This window comes from Cyprinus carpio, chromosome A14 (assembly GCF_018340385.1).
Source record: "Cyprinus carpio isolate SPL01 chromosome A14, ASM1834038v1, whole genome shotgun sequence".
Lineage (NCBI taxonomy): Eukaryota > Metazoa > Chordata > Actinopteri > Cypriniformes > Cyprinidae > Cyprinus > Cyprinus carpio.
Genome location: NC_056585.1, coordinates 18391540 through 18408577, shown reverse-complemented (window position 1 = coordinate 18408577; position 17038 = coordinate 18391540). Strand labels below are relative to the sequence as shown.

Genomic DNA, 17038 nt, shown 5'->3' with positions numbered 1-17038 from the left:
TTGCACAACATTGTTGTTTTACTGCATTTTTGGCAAGCATAAGAGGTGCCTTTCAAAAAACATTTACCGACCCCAAACTTATGAATGGTAGTGTATAAACACAGCCAATTTTAAATGACCGTGAATGATAACTTGATAACAGCATCATGCTAAACAGCAAAGCTTGACCTTTTACAACACACACAAGCCAAGTAGCCAACATCAGCCAACGAAGGCAGAATCTAAGGTTGTGGTGCAACTTTGGTTCCGTTTAACAGAGCACAAAATCAGTTTGCCCTACCCCAGACAAGCTATTATCCCCTCAATGACAAACAGTAATTTTCCGTACAAAAACATGCCACATGCACACTTATTTATGGAGGCAGTGCCCTTGTTTTCCACCCTGAAGAGCAGCGTTGGAAATTAGACCTCCATTAGCATTAGCAGTCATTATCCCTGGCTATGGTTGGCTCAGCGAGATGACAAACCATTATTCCGGCACTTGCTGTTTGCTGGATTGGGAAAGAAAGTGCAGGCTCTGGTCGGGAGATAGTGTAGGACTTTACAGCATACACAATCGTCTGAGTCACATCTAACAGTCTCCAAGCTGGAAGCTCTCTAGTAAAGCACCACTCATACGCCTGACTCTCTATCTGAAAAGCCTTCGGGGAAATGCTCAGAAAACCGAAGTAGCAACCTAATGTAATGTAGACATTGTTATTATGTTTCAAGCATGTTTTCTCCATTTGAGCTGTGCTTCAATGTGATTGGAGGTTAGGCTTATTTGCTTGTGTGAGTGCACTGAGAATAAATCTGAATACAGAAATATAAGGTTAGTTTTTTGTAGAGCTCTTGCAGTTTAGTGGAGTGACAAAACACACTTGACGGCAGACAGCCAGTTATCACTGAGATGTATTGAAACAATCCAACTTTGCACTTTGTAATATATCAAACAAAAAAGGGAGGGTGAATAATTTGAGCAGACATTTGAAAAGCATATTAAAGAAACAAAACAGAGCCAGCAGACTGAAGCTAATGTGTTATGAAGGTGTGAAAATTTGTGACTGACTAAAAAGAAATTGACACAATCCGGTCAGTGATCACGTCACTGAAATTGTGCAATCTGACTCAGAGTGAAAACCATTGTGTTCACAAGGAAACTATGCGTCTAAGATATTGAGAGCAGAGTCTCTTTGAATTGGCATTCAGTACTAGAGATGAGTTATTTGACTAGGGATCCCTGAATAAAACATGAATACAAAAGTCCTCCTATTCTCATACTGTCTTCAGATCATTTCCCCATCTGCCTAATGAACAGTGGCTGTCTGTCACCCTGCAGAGAGCTGAGCTCTAGAGGCCTTTAATAAGGTTAAGGAGGGGTGGTAACATATGTAGGATCCTGATGAGATTAGTTTGTGCTGTGTAAAACAGATGACAGCACAAACATTGTGGCTCATATCAAAAGAACAAGGTCTCTGCTTTGTGTAAGACTGCCTATGAGCAAAACTAACTACTGCAGAAAGGGGCAATTAGAGGGAACTCATTTAAGACTTCAGTCAACACAGTTCATGTAGTTCTTTGTCCACTCTGGCTGTAAACTTGAGAACAGTTTACTGAGCGGTAAAGATATTGAGTGCGAGTGGAGGTAAGTGTGATTTATCTGCTGAATTACACATACACTGTTAAACGAATTGGCAGATTGGTTCCCCTGTGACAGTCTAACATTTTCCATCATGTGTTAAATGAATACGTAAAAGGTTATATGGGGCTGGCTAAGACTTGAAGCTAAATTCAGGGAATAAGAACACAAAAAATGAAAATTCAGTTTATATTACAGTTATTTACATTTACAATCACTCATTCGCTGGAAATTTTCCCTGCAGCAGCTCTCATATATCTTTGCGTTTGCACATTCAGACTTGGAGCTTGAAGACCAACGACTCGTGTCACACCGGGCTTGACGTAAGTGATTGCAGCTTACCAAATTTCAATGTGCAGAAGCACAATCCTTTAAAAATTTCACAGATGATGAGAGCCTCAGTCATAGACTTCATTTTCCCACTTTTTTCATTATTATTACACATAAATATTAAGTAAATATTTTCTGTCATGTATAAAATCTCTAGCAGAAAATAAATTTTTCTTTCAGAATATTTTCATTTTAATCGGTTAAATTTCAGTATAAAATGCAATAAAATATAATAATAATAAAAAAAATGTTGGAATTACTCTTTGTGCAAGGTAGAGAACAATACTGTGTTTATTATGGTATTTTTTTTATATTACTAAATTACACATTTTATATTCATTACTGCCATAGTGTTTTAATGGTTCTGGGAGAATGACCCAATGAGATTTGTGAGCAGCTGCACATGGGAAGTTTTACAACAGCAATAATTAAACCAAAAAATTAAAATTATGTCATTTACCCTCCCTCATCTTTACAAACCAGTATGACTTTCTTTGCTCTGTGTAACACAAAAGGTGAATTTTTGAATATTAAAATATTCCTGTCCACTGGGGCTGGCAAGCTTTCAAAATTGATATTCTTCAAAAAAATAATAATAATAATATTTTTTTTTGGTGGAAGAAAGTCATCCTGTGGTTTTTGAACAACATGAGTGTGTGTAAATTAATTTTTTTTTTTTTTACTATTATGTAAAAAAAAAAAAAAAAATTGTATTATCTCTTGGCAAAGCCTATCTTCAGAGTGTGCCAACAGAAAAATATGAATCAGGTTGACTTTGTTCAAGAAAAATACTAAAAACAGCACTGAGATCTGAAAGTGGCACTCCATTTCAATTTTGTCGATTACACTTTTACATCTAATTAAGTTCCAGAGATGCACTGTATGATCCTTTGACAGTTAGCAAGCACCAAAGTTACCTTTAACTCTGAGCATAAGAGAGCACATCTGACAGAGCTTGTCTTGTTTCTAGGCGACAACGAAGTGGCTTCACACAGATTGTGTTTGTATGAACATCCTCTCTTATCAGCCCACGTTTCTCTCTCTGCTAATTTCATCTAAGCAAATATGCATGTGCTGTTTAAACCTAATTAACAAAGATTCACACATGGACACTAAACATACTCCTCCCCTGCCTCTCTGCCTGGAAAAATCTGATTAATACACCACTTCAACACTCTTCTTAAGGACCACTGATCTGTAAAGCAAAAACTCTTGGTCCTGCAAATCATTAATTTAGCAACTGTTAATTATGATGGCAGTTAATCAAGGCTCTGTTGTACAACGTTAGTGATAATGCTATATGATTTGTTTACAGTAATGGGTAAAGTTCAGTATGCGACATGGGAAAAATGTTGCAACCTAGCAGTCTACAGTCACTGGTATAGATACAAACTGTTGATGGATATGAATGTTCACACACACAGGAGTCCGCTCACCTAAATACACACACACCAAAGTCACAGCTGCTACTGTGAATAATAAGGAGAGCTGAGGCAGATCGGACTACGGCTCATTTGAAATCTGGGAATCTCATTAAAAGTGAGAGAAAAGGCTTTTGACAGCCTTCTGTGTGACATCTCACCCTCTCCTGCTCATCCACGTGGGCTGCCCTGACAGCCGTGTCACTTCCTGTTTGCAGAATTAGTCAGTGAAATTCTATGAGACGGGAGTCAGGTTGACAGCTTGTTGTTAAATAAAAAGCCGGCCATAAATTATTAAATCCCCTAGATTTTTTTTATTTTTTGTAGTCCACTCACCCAAACTGAAGTCATAATAGAGGTTATAGCCGAGCTGAAATACTTCCTAAATTATTTTGACTCAGTTGGAGCAGGAAGAGGAAAATCAATGGTGATCAGATATGACAAGATCCATTTGTGAACGCAGACGTCACCTCGTATTCAAGGTCCTTGTGGACTCAAACAGCATTACAAAGAATAAAAGCAAAAGGGGTTTAGATTCAGAACATAATGACGATCAATAAAACACATCATCTGCCTTTGTTTAACATCAATATTATCATATGAGCCATTTTCCAACGACTCCTTATTCAGTTTGCAAGCAAAGCCAAATCAACCAAAAATCTGATTAAGATATTTACATAAATCTGAGATAAAAAGAGCAGCAGGCGGAACTGTGTGTGTGTGTGTGTTTTTGTGAATAAGAGAGAGACACCAGTAAAAAGTGAGACAGAGAGAGCCAACAACATCTTTCTCACCTCAGCCACAAAAACATTGAAAGTGCCAATCACTTGAGTCACATGGCATGGAAACTGAGAGCCACTGAGCGGACAAGGCCTCGTCTGGACTCAGTGGGGGGTTGATGTATCACACCAGTTTCGTTGCCATTCTCTGAACTGAACAATCACTTAACAGCAGCCGGGTTCAGGTCCTCAGCCTCATTTTGCTTAAGAGGGCACTGAATAAAGCAGGTCTGAGTCTTGTATTTCACAGGCGTAATTGGACTGTGCCAAGAACTCAGAGCACTCGCAGAGGAGGGGGTCTAGTCTCGCTGTCTGCTCTGAAAGTACAATTAATTTCTGAATTCTTGCTGGCTTTTCAAAGTGAAAAACACAAGCAAAATAAAACAAAGTAATAAATGCTGCAACACATGCTTATGTTTGAGCAAATGTCTCTTTAGAGGTCTGTGTCTATTCCCCAAGCATCATTAAGATAGCACTGATGAGCCAGATTTTTTTTTTCTCAGCACCATGAAAGTGTTAGCATTAGCGATCATTATCCCTAGCTATGGTTAGCTCAGTGAGATGACAGGCCATTTTTTTGGCACTTGCGTAGTGCCGCTCTCGTCCCTGTGCATCAGATGAACAATTGATAAGCAAATGTTTTATTCATATGTGTGTACAGAGTAGACTTAAGTGTTGAAGGTCTAGCAGTCAAACCCAGCAGACTACTTATCTACGCCACAGACTGATTGGAATCTGTAGTCATGCTGCACGCAGGAGACCTTTTGCTGGATTGGGAAAGAAGGTGCAGGCTCTGGTAAGGAGAGAGTGTAGGACTTTACAGCAAACACAATCGTCTGAGTCACATCTAACAGTCTCCAAGCTGGAAGCTCTCTAGTAAAGCACCACTCATACGCCTGACTCTCTATCTGAAAAGCCTTCGGGGAAATGCTTAGAAAACCAAAGTAGCAACCTAATGTTATGTAGACATTATTATTATGTTTCAAGCATGTTTTCTCCATTTGAGCTGTGCTTCAATGTGATTGGAAGGTTAGGCATATTTGCTCGTGTGAGTGCACTGAGAATAAATTTGAATACAGCGATATCAGGTTTGTGTGCTGTAGAGCTCTTGCAGTTTAGTGGCATGACAAAACACACTTGACAGCTGACAACCAGTTATCATAGAGACGTACTGAAACTATCCAATTTGCACTTTGTAATATATCAAAAAAAAGGGGGAGGGTGAATAATATGAGCAGACATTTGAGAAGCATATTAAAGAAACAAAACAGAGCCAGCAGACTGAAGCTAATGTGTTATGGAGGTGTGAAAATTTGTGACTGACTGAAAAGAAATTGACACAATCCGGTCAGTGATCACGTCACTGAAATAGAAAATATTTTAGAGTGTTTTTTTTTTTTTTTTTTTTTTAATAACTGGTGATTTTTACAGTCTGGTTCAAAAATCCCTTGTGCATATGTCCAGTGCGGTGTGCATTTATTTGCATCACATCTATAAACATGATGGAGGGTGTGAAGAAATAATCAGTGGAGGAGATTACATGTCTTCTTAACATTTTATAAAATAAAAAGACTGTTGAGAAACTGGATGGATGGAAAAGTAAGAAAAAACAGCTGTTTTGACATTTTTACATGTGTCAGAAAAGAAAACATGCCAATTACAGACTATAGAGCCATGTCTCTGACAGGAGTGCTGACAGATTCTTATTGCTATACAAATGCTCTTTGCATGCAGAAGACTTTTGTTTTGGAAGAAGTGTGCATATAATATTGCATGTTGCACATAAAATCGATGATACACAACAAAATTGCAGTCAGATCAAATTTATTCAAATATTTAAACAGGAAATAGTCTGTGAGAAATCATTTTAATTTGCTGCTAAAGAAACATTGCTAATTATTATCAACACTGAAAACAGTTAATATTTTAATAAACTGTGATACACTACCATTCAAAAGTTTGAAATATGATTTAAAAAAAAACTTTTATTAAGTGAGGATGCGTTAAGTGAGGATGTTTTCTTTGCTTTTTAAATGAGCAATGAATTCTTGACCCAAGGAAATGAAAGATTAAGCCATCAGGTTCAGAGGTCAACTGAGGCCACATTTAAACTGCAACAGAAGCATTGGGCTGCCATCGTTTTAGCCTTTCGCATCTGCATTGCTTTGATTATATATAATATATGTATATATTCTCTGTAAACGGCAACATAGTTTCAAAAAAGGTCAGTTTCATTATACATGCAGCCGGATCATCCAAAATAATTTTTTACAATACTTAAAGACTTGAATTGATATGTTACATCAAAAAGGATGTACATGAATATGTGTTTTAAAGAAGCAGGAAGTGGTTCCATAAACATAGGAATTTTCCATAACTAAAGCTTGGATTGCACCTCCCAAAAAATCGAGAGATTAGCTCTTGTGAAAAATATTTAACATCATCATTCAAAATGGTATTGCACTGGAAACACGATTAAAAGGCGATGACCATATTTCATTCTTTGGAGGTTAAATAAGTACACTACTGTTTAAAAGTGTGGGGTTGTTAAGATTCTTTAGTGAAAAAAAGTCTCTTATGCTTTTATTTGAATTTATTTGATGCATTTATTTGAGCAAAGGCAAGAACAGTAATACTGTGAAATTTCACAATTTCAAATAACTGTTTTTTATTATATTTTAAAATGCAATGTGTTCTAATATAATTTATTACAATGAAATATTACAAATATATTTTATATAAATATAAAATGTAATATATTATGGATTTTATATATATATATATATATATATATATATATATATATACTTACTGACTCCAAATGCTTGAACATCAACCAAAACAACACAACAAAAAAACAAATCAATGCAAAATAAAAAATAATAAAAATAAATGAAAAAAGCACTGACCCCAAAACTTTTTTAACAGTAGTATATATTTATAAATAGGCATGTTAGGGGTCATAAAATAAAGCCTAATTATTCAAATGAGGCCTGTGAGGCACCTGTTGAGTAAGGAAGAAATAAATGAACACATAACACAACATAATAAAATAAACTCGATTATACACTTGCTAAAATAGTACAAAGTGTCATTATACTGTTCCTGGCAACAGCTACAAGTCCAGAGAAGGTAGGTGCTGATGTGGTCCGGGTAAACTTATTCTAAGGAATGGTGGCCTTTTGGATACACAGCGTGGGCAGAAACAAATGAGAGAGTGCGGCTTGCATGACATTTCAGCACAGCGAGTCAATCCACATCCCTTACTGTGAGGATCATATAATAAAAAAAAAAAGAGTTTTATTACTTTGCATGCCTGTCAAATGCACAATAGCATCATTTCAGAGAGAGACTGAAGGCTGTGTTATTTTTCATGGTGGATTGCAATGACATTGGAGACTCATGATAAGGTAATGATATTTTGCATCGCAAAATGGCATTGTAAGACAGCTCTTTTATGAGTTAATTAAATGAGAAAGACTGCCTATGAAAGGGGCCACGGGAAGGGAATGAAAACAAATATGATGTTCTTGAGGAAAATGGTAGGCTAGATTCAAGAAAGATGTTTTTATCAACAAACATATATCTGTTAGCGAGGTTTGGATGGATGAAGCCTGTCATTCTTCTGTCAACACATTCCCACGAACAAACTCATAACACATTGAACAATGAGTTTAAGTCTGAAGTATAAAAAGTACAATTGCTCTCGTATCTATTGACACAACCAAGCTAAATTTAAACCAGGCTTGCACAAAACAAAAACAAAACAATCAAAAGAGGAATGCCTATACAAATACACATAAATTCAAATATTTGTGATGATTTGATGATTTGTGAGTTAATATCAGTCTGATTCAGCAAGCATGCATTAAACTGATCAAACGTGAAAATAAAGACATTTATAATGTTACAAAATATTTGTATTTTTAAATAAATGCTGTTCTTTTGAAATTTCCTTTCATCAAAACTTTAATCCTAAAAAAAATATACTAGCAGCGTTTACACAAAAATAATCAGTAGGGATGTAACGATTAACCGCGAGCCTTTCGAAAATCGTTTCAAATATGTGACGATTCAAATAATTTGAGATGCCAAACAAATCACAATACAATTGGAGTAGGAGTTTATATGAATGTGAATGTGAAACTGACTATCTTTAGAAAAGTTTACATGGCTTTTTTTTTTTATTTTGCCTCTGAACAATGCATATTAAAGTAGTGTTTATAAGTGCAGCTCTGCTTTGTTTACAGCGATAACCCAGGAAACACTGCATCGCCGCTGTTCATAAGCGCCACCTGCTGTCAGAGAGTGAATCTGTGTCTCATTCAGCTGTTTCATTCAGATAGGCTGTGTTTATGTGGTATAGTTTCACAAAACTAAAGTCAGACCATTCTGTTTTTGCTTCAAATTTCAAAATTATACAATCTAATTTAGATTAAAAAGTACTCATGCTGCATGTATGCTGCATCTTTGTTTGGATCATGATTAAAATCAGTGGTTTCCTTTAATTTTAAATGGAAAGAGCACAGACAAAGCCTTAGTTTGTTCATATTAAGAGATTTCTTTTATTTGTGTAACTTGATTTGGGGTTTGTTTTAAAATTTCAATTTATTTTTGGTATATTTCAATTTAACAAAGAAAAACAATAACCTTATAAAATGACACCTTTTCATTTACTGTATAATGTGTTCAATCTCATTTTGTTAAAGAAAATCAAATTGTGAAATCAAAATTGTGAATCGAATCAAGAGTTGAGTTAATCGTTACATCCCTAATAATAAGCAGTACAACTGTTCAACACTGACTATAATAGGAAATGTTTCTTAAGCACCAAATCAGCATATTAGTGTAATGATGTGTCAGCAGAGTGAGGATCCATGTGCAGCTTTATTGGAATAAAAAGAGAGAATACAGTCCAAAGTCAAACCATGGGCAGGCAAAAACAAGAAAAAATGCTCAGAATTGTTCACCACGGAAAAACAAGACTTCTCAAAGAATGAATGAATGTGTGCAGCTTAAATAGACTGTGTATTGGGTGAGTGAGTAATCAGTTCCAGGTACGTGAGAGAAATTTAATATATTAAGGTGAGAGATCCATCTGGTGGCAAGTGGGGGGATCGTGGGAGCCTCACTTGTAACAGTAGAAGGTTCTCCTGGCCATAAGAATAGGGAAGGTTGAAAGCCCAGCACACATTGGAAAGGAGTTAGCTGATTAGAAGGTTCTTGAAGTGAGTTCTGTGCTTATTCATATGATATATTGAATAAGTATTGATTGAATAACGCTGTGCAGCATACATTCTCTACTCCCTCTACACCCATGACTGCAAGCCTGTGCATGGATGCAACTCCATCATTAAGTTTGCAGACGACACCACGGTGATTGGCCTCATCAGTGACAACGATGAGACTGCCTACAGGGAAGAGGTACAGCACCTGGCCACATGGTGCGCTGACAATAACCTGCTCCTTAACACCAGTAAAACAAAGGAGCTCATTGTGGACTTCAGGAAGAAGAAAGGAAGCACGCATGACCCCATCCACATTAACGGGATGGTTGTTGAACGTGTCTCCAGCTTCAAGTTCCTGGGAACCACCATCACGGAGGACCTGTCCTGGACCACAAACACCTCCAGCCTGGTCAAGAAGGCTCACCAACGCCTCTTCTTCCTCAGAACACTGAAGAAGAACCAGCTGTCTTCAGCCATAGTGGTGAACTTTTACCGGTGTGCGATCGAGAGCATCCTGACCAGCTGCATCACAGTCTGGTATGGGAACTGCACGGTGGCTGACCGCAAAGCACTGCAGAGGGTGGTGAAAACTGCCCAACGCATCACAGGGACACCACTTCCTGCTATTGAGGACATCCAGAGGAAACGCTGTGTACGTCGAGCTCGCAGCATTCTTAAGGACTCCTCCCACCCTGACCATAGACTGTTTAACCTCCTGCCCTCCGGGAGGCGCTTCAGGAGCCTCCGGACAAGGACCAGCAGATCCAGGAACAGCTTTTTCCCTACAGCTGTCTCCTTGCTGAACTCTGCCCTCTGACACCACCCACCACACCATACACACAGACTCCTCCCCCACTTCATCACTACATCTGACTGATTTATTTATTTATTTATTTACAACAAGCAAAAACAACAAACTTGCTATTACTTGCACTACTGTCTGTTCATCCAGGAACACTGAATAATCCATTGCACACTGAATTTTCTATGCACTTTACTTTCCATTGCAATAGTTTAAATTGTTCATATGTTCATAGTTCTGCCTATAGTGTACATACACTTCACATATTCATCTGTATAATATGTTCATAGTACACCTATCTGTATATCATGCTGATAGTATTTAAAATCTGTAAATTTTGTCCATAATACTTATCTGTATAGTTATTGTACATATTGTAGACCTTGTATATTCTGTACTTACTGCTTATTGCACTTCTGGTTAGATGCTAACTGCATTTCGCTGCCTTGTACCTTACATGTGCAGTGACAATAAAGTTGAATCTAATCTAATCTAATCTAATATTGGCTGGGTTGTGACGGCGGTAGGATCTGAAGAAGCGAGTGAGTTCTTGGTTTAGATGCTCAGTCTGACTATTGTTTTGAGGATGATATCCACTGTCAGACACAATATCCTCAGGAAGACAACAGAATCAAAACAAAAAGTTGCACAGAATTTCTGCAGTCTCAAAAGCCGTAGGCTGCTTGGATAGTGAGATTAGGTGGCAAGCCTTGGAAAAGCGATCGATAACAGTGAGTATGGTGGTATTACCATTGGACTTCGAGAGGTCTGTGACAAAGTCTATGGTGATTTAGGACCAGGGAATTGAGGAACTGGTAATGGTTGCAAAAAAACAGATGGTAATTGTCTGAATGATTTGTTTGTGTTACAGGTATAACAGTTACATATGAAGTCTATGGTGTTTGCTTGCATGGCTGGCCACCAGAACTGGTTCAGGAGGAGATGGAGAGTGGCTGTAATTCTGGGATGACCAGAGCTGGGAGAGGAATTGATGTGTTCTATGACTATATTGCAAAGATCCTGAGGAACAAATGTCTTGTATGGAGGGCATTCTGGAAGGGAAGGTTCTTGGTAACTGGATTGACCAAGTTCAGTCAATAAATCCCATTGGACAGGTGTGATGACCAATGTGGATGGTATGATGGTTTCTTCAGTTTTGATTGGAGTTAAGTATTCATGATGGCAGGACAAGGTATCTTCTTTAGTATTCTTGGAGCCAGGACAATAAGTAAAAGTGAAGTTGAATCATGTGAAGAAGAGAGCCCACTTGGCTTGTCGGGGATTTAGTCTCTTGGCAGATAGCAGGTATTCCAAATTCTTGTGGTATGTTAAAACTAGAAAAGGATGTTTAGCTCCCTCCAACCAATGGCGCCACTGCTCCAGAGCCGATTTCATGGATAATAACTTCCAATTGCATCATCAGTGCTGTTCAGCTGGATTGAGTTTATGATTGAGAAATCCTCAGCCATGTACTCAGGAAGGGGCTACCAGAAGCGGGACTGACTTAACTACCCGGACCACAGAGAGTGGGCTGTTTAAACCCAAGAGGGGAGACAGCAATGTCTAGATAAGGGCTCAAGTGACTGCTACTTAAACTCTAAGCAGGGGCCAAGCGAACAGACAGCTATCCTCATATAGCTAGGCTCTAGGAAAGGGGACCACTGCAATTGCCACCAGCAGTGACTGTCTAATTAAACCCAAAAAGGAAGACAGCACTGCTAACAAACAGCTATCCTCAGAAAGCTATGGTCTGGAAAGGGTTAACTGCGACTAAAAACACAGCCAGCCTCAGATGGCTGTATTTTAAGTAAACCCATGTTGCCATAGCAGGGCTGGAATATAACCATCATCAGAAAGCTATAATATGCGAGTCCCCAAATTGGGTCAGTCCCGCAGGTTAGCAAACCAACAAGAGGGAGACTCAGACCATCAGTATATAATGCGCTCAGAGCTAACACATAAAATATCATTAGTCCAAAATCAGAGCCTGATGTAAGCAGTGGTGAGTCCCAAAAAAGCAGGGTCAGGAATGTCTTTTTCTTTCTTCTCGATGGCCGCAAGATTGATCTACAGATGTCTCTCTGTAGCCACCATCGCCGCCATTGAACGCCCAATGGCAGCAGCAGTTTGCTTGGTGGCGCGGAGAGCCAAATCTGTGGTGTGGCGCAGCTCTTCGACCATCCAGTTGACATACCTCTGCCCTTATTCAAATCCTTAACCAGGTTAGCTTGATAGGCTTGTAACACCACCATGGTGTGCAAAGCACCACCAGCCTGACCCGCTGCTACATTCGCCCTGCCATTCAAGCGCAAAGTGGTCTGCAGCACTACTCATTACAAGACACAAGTCTTTAAAGAGGATGACTCACCCAGCAAGAGATAGCTTGCAAATGTCTCTTCAACAGGGGCATCATCGCGTATCTGTGCACGCCCACACCCTCAATATTAGCATAGTCAGCGTGCTGAAAGGGATTCAACCGAAAGGAATTCGGTTTCCCCCAGGATTTAGATATCTCCGAGTGGAGATCTGGGAGAAATGGAAGACTCCCAGGGGCAGGACAATCAAGACCGGCCAAAAAGCGCTCATCTAGTTGGCTACGAGCCGGTTTAGGCTTCTCACGTGCCCAAGCCAGATCGAGCTGCTTAGTGGCACGATCCATCACATCCAACATATCCCCATATGTGGGTCTGGGGGTAGTTAATGCTGACTCAGTGCTCACACTTTCATCATTATCACCAACCACATCAACCTCTCCATCTTTGTCATTATGACTAGAAGACCCCACCAGCATGCTATCAGGTTCAGATGACTCCAGTGAAAGAGTGTCTGGATCCCGTAGCACGCTAGAGGTCGCGGCAGAAGTTTTTGAAAGATCCATACCTTTCTCAAACTTCTCTGCGAGCTCAAATTGCGATCCCCATGAGCTGAGTTTCCGCCATGCCTCGCCATGCCATTTCTCCCCCAAAAAAGAGACAAATGCAATCTGAGCTTTTGCATAGAAAATGATTCACATTGCACGCATTCTGAGCCCTCAAGCACCGAATACGCATGCTCCTCCCCATGCACATAACGCACAAGTTGTGAATGTCCTCAGGTGTCAAATGCCTAGGACACGGAGGCAAGCACTTCTTGAAACGTTCACCCAGGTTAACAGACATAGTAACACACTGCTCGCAACAGACGGCTCCTGAAGATAGCAAAGAGGAAGACGTATTCAGCAGGTGCCCTTTTTTTACTTCCGAGCACCCCGCCTATGACATCATGGGTCGGGTGGACCAATAGATTGTCGTTTTTACACACATGCTTCAGACACCGGTCATGCAGGCTGCATTCCCCAATGTGCCCCCTAGGGGTGCAGCTTGGCATTCCCTAGAAGGGGAACTGAAGTTTCTAATGAAGTGTCTTTAGAAATAAGCAAACCCAAGGAATCGTTGTAACTTCTTTATGGTGGCTGATTGTGGCCAGTCAGGGACAGCTTTGACCTTACACTTGTCCATTTCAACTCCCTCCTGAGTGATGATGTAACTCTGAAATTAAGAGGAGGTTTGGTGAAATGCACACTTCTCTGCTTTGGTGTATCAATAAGCACTGCCCTTACGTGTTGAACATGCTAATATGAATTAGAGTAGATGAGGATGTCATCGATGTATACAGATACCCAGTAGTCTAGAATGTTTCGAAAGTCGTTGTTGATGAAGGACTGGAAAACTGAAGGATTGCTGACCAGCCCGAATGGCATTGCCAAGTATTCATAGTGCCCTGTACTGGTAGAGAAAGCTGTTATATGCTCATCCCCTTCTCTGATGCAAATGAGATTGTAGGCGCTGCATAGGTCTAGCTTGGAAAAGTACTTCACTTCAGAATCTGGTTGAAATAAGTGGAAGATTCAACCCTTGGGTGGTACAGCACCTGCTAACAGTTCAATTGTACAGTCACAGGAACAGTGAGGTGGTAATTGGGATGCCTTGGACTTCTCTAAAGGCCTCAAAGAAATCAAAGTATTCAGAGCGAAGGTTGAGAGAATGACAGCAGATTCGTCCTTCAGGGTTACAGTCTGAATGGTGAGATGTTTTCTAGACACCTGTAATCTGTACCTCCTTCCATGAAATGTGTGGGTTATGCTTGTGTGGCCAAGGCAGACCAAGAATTACAGGATTGTGGGGTGATTTAATGATGTAGAAGCGGATTGTCTCAGTGTAATGGGCTCCAATCTGTAATTGCAGGTTTTCTGTGGTGTACATGACCCTTCCTTCTTGCTTGAATACATGGACTCACCGTTGTGGGGCGACCATCTTGACCACAGTATAGGCAGAGACATTGGCGTACGTGGCATTATGGGAAATGGAGTTCAAAGAAGAAAGTTAATATTTGGGAGAGGAATCACTCTGTTGGCGAGTGGGAGGAACCACGAGAGCCTCACTTGTCACAATTAGAATGATTTCTGAAAGAATCATCTGACACCAAAGACTGGAATAATGGCTGCTGAAAATTCAGCTTTGCCATCACAGGAATAAATTATTTTTTAAAATATATTCAAACAAAAACATTTATTTGAAATTATAATAATATTTCACATTATTTCTGTTTCACTGTATTTTGCTTTCATCAAATAAATGCAGCCTTAGTGAGTATAAGATATTTCTTGCAAAACCACTAAAAAGTCTTACAGACCCCAAACATTTAAACATTAGTGTACAAATATTGCTAAATTCAATGAGCTTTACTTTTGGGAACAATCTTTTGCTTTCGGCTAAATGGTTTCTGATAACCTGAGCAAATTTGCTACTGCCTATCAATCAATATCTGAAAGAAATGTTTAATCAAGGGTGCTGAAGTGTCATTCCAGATTGTTCCAGCTCAATTTAACCCCTGGTTATGAAATTCCTTACAATGTGCATGGACTCAAGAGGGAATTAGAGCTAATTAGTATTATATCACATTTTCTGCAGCACTGTACATGCAACTTGTGCTGACTTCTTCGCTATTCTTTGGCTTTCCATTCATCTGTGTCTCTCTCTCCTGAAGGGGTCTGATTTAATGAGACTGACCAAATTTGTTATAGCCAAAGTTGTGAAAATAAAATGCAGTGCATACAGTCATTTCAAATTCACGTATCCTCTGGAAGAAAAAAAGAGAAAAGGCATGGAGCATTTCAAAATATCTTCCCTTCAGCACTTTTAACACTAGTTGTCTGAATCACAAATTTGACAGATTTATATGCTATGTGCGCTGGGTTTACATTACATGTGGGATTGGTTTTAAAATAAAACAGAATTTAGATATAAAAAAACAACTGGTGGAAATTGGTCTCAAGGCTCAGGTTTTGTCGTTTGAGATGCTCGAGACATGAAAACAGGATGCAAAATTAAAAGAAAACAGAGCAAGAAAATTTTTGTGGCCTGAGGTGAAATACAAGGTGAGAACTGAGGGGTGGTAAATAAAGAACTGAAATATACCTGTTCTCGCATTCTCATCCTCATTTCTTCCATTGACACAAGTAGTAAGAGAGAGACAGAAACTGCCAGCTCTACCCTAAAAAAGTGACAGTGTGATATATTGTGACTGCACTGGCGGAAATTTTAATTACCCGCTGTAACCTTTGTGTCACTAAGATATATCTAATCTAGTCTTGAACAAAGCTTTATTTGGCATTCTCCTGTTAGAGTAAATGAAAAAGACAAAGTTAATTTAAATATAGGTTTTGAAGGCGGGGGAAATGAGAATGAGAGAGATATAAGAGCAGAACAAACTTTGAAGTAGCGAAGCTTTCCCCGCCTGAGGGCAGCTAGCATGTTGCCCCTCCTGAGCAACGGTTAGTGTGAGTGACTTTGAAGATCACAGTGATGCCAGAACAGTCTGTCTGAGCCTCGCCAGCTACGATAGAAGAGAAGAGCACTATCTCTCTCTGCCTCTGTCTTCTCCTTTCATTCTGTCCCTCTACCATCAGACACGCTCTCTGCATCGCTTGCAGGTCTCTCGCTCTCAACAGGGCAGGACTTCTTTTCATAACTTCATAACTTCTTTTCTTGCCTCACACAGAGCACCATGCAGCCTGTCCAATACTTCAGCTCTAATTCTACAAAGGCAAACCCGTGGGACAGCAGAAGTTCAGTTTAGTGCTTTACAGAAAAAACTCCATTCTGCCATTATTTAATCACCCTCACGCTGCTACGAACCCAGTTGATATATTTATTTATTTATTTTTACTTCTGACTTTTTTTAACACAAAAGGTTAATTTAAGAGTATACCACTTTTGTATTTAATATAATGAAAAAGACTGAGGACTGGAGCTGTCAAGCTCCAAAATATGCTGCTTTTGAGAAACATAGTCCTGAATGATTTGCTTACAAATGAAAACAGTTCACTGACTGGTTGTTCACCTAAAGGGCCTTTTCATACTTAAATTAAAATACTGTCATCATTTACTCACCCTAATCAAAAACACTATGTTCCATGGAAGAAATAAAGTCATACATATTCAGAACAACATCAGTAAATAGGAGTTTAAATTTTGGGGTCAACTGTCCCTTTAAATTTAACAACTTCATAAGATCACAACTTATATTCTGGTCTGTCTGTCTGTCACATAAGTGTATTTTATAACTTCAAAAGACATGGAATACAAAGCACACGCCATACAGACTACCTTAAGGTGCTTTATGGTGCCTTTTAGAAGCTTGAAAGCTCCAGTCACCATTCACTGTAATCACACGAAAATTTTCTGAGCTCAGAAAGTGCTGTGTATTGACAATACTTTGCTGGTTATATGAAGGAAAATAATAGTATTGATAAGAGTTTAGATCGCTATTTAGTCACTTACCTTTAGCGTCTGCAAACAATAGCATGTGGTAAATTGTTT

At 39.1% G+C, this 17038-nt stretch overlaps 1 protein-coding gene across 7 annotated transcripts in view; it reads right to left on the bottom strand.

Annotated features, from left to right (window-relative positions):
- The window catches only part of drp2 (dystrophin related protein 2), a 122315-nt gene that overhangs the window by 59971 nt on the left and 45306 nt on the right, over positions 1-17038 (bottom strand). The window lies entirely within an intron of this gene.